Raw genomic sequence first — 808 nt, 5'->3', positions numbered from 1 at the left:
GTTGGTTCTAACCACAAGGTTCTCTTATCGGCCTTCAATGCCATTCTGTGCTCAGCTTTCAGGATCATTGCGCTGATTGTTTCTGCTGCAGGTGCTGGTCTCTGAAAACAATCAAACAAAGCAGTAACTATTCTTCATAGAAGCACAGTATATTCCATATGCTATATACAGACCTCTATATTTTTCTCTCACGACACTTTAAAAGAAAATACATTCCCAAACTGGGGCAGAGTGCAATTTAGTGCAGATTTGGCCAAAAAGCAGGAAAACTACAATCCAGCACCTTCTAGTTGCCAACAAAACATGATTTACCATGCTGCTTAACACATCCTAATAATGTAATCTTTTTTTTAATAGGACGATAACATCCCTCTGGAATGTCTCATCACAGACTACTGTACATTCATTGCTTCTGGTTAAAGGAGGAATCCACTTTTATGTGCTTCCACTACCAAACTGATATGAGGAGGTGATATATAGTAGGCCAAGGTCTAAAATGGCATTCAAACTGCATAAACACCCTGGAAAGCTGTCGACGCAATAAAATATGTTTTGCAAAAATTATATTTGTCTCTGGATATTTTCTATATCAATACTATTTAAATCATGTAAAAACCTAAATAATGCATACAATCCAGTATTTAGGAGTGCCTGACCCTGCTTGTGAGCTTGGCAATCAATGTGCTTTGATGTTGTTCTTGGCAACCTGGACCTCCTTCTATTACCATCAGGTGTGTTAGAATGAGTATGCAACTCAGCTGGACAACTAATTCACAACCTGTTTGGCCAGGAAGTGTTTTTGTATACA

The 808-nt window shown here is 38.4% G+C and overlaps 1 long non-coding RNA gene across 1 annotated transcript in view; it reads left to right on the top strand.

The window, feature by feature from the left end:
- The window catches only part of LOC140338052 (uncharacterized), a 5,840-nt gene extending 5,276 nt beyond the window's left edge, over nucleotides 1-564 (top strand). The window contains exon 2 of the long non-coding RNA XR_011922171.1: nucleotides 358-564. This is a non-coding gene — a long non-coding RNA (uncharacterized lncRNA). The remainder of the gene's footprint in view (nucleotides 1-357) is intronic.
- Nucleotides 565-808: the final 244 nt, after the last annotated feature.

This window comes from Pyxicephalus adspersus, chromosome 9 (assembly GCF_032062135.1).
Source record: "Pyxicephalus adspersus chromosome 9, UCB_Pads_2.0, whole genome shotgun sequence".
NCBI classification, from domain to species: domain Eukaryota; kingdom Metazoa; phylum Chordata; class Amphibia; order Anura; family Pyxicephalidae; genus Pyxicephalus; species Pyxicephalus adspersus.
This window is presented reverse-complemented; position numbering and strand designations above follow the sequence as displayed.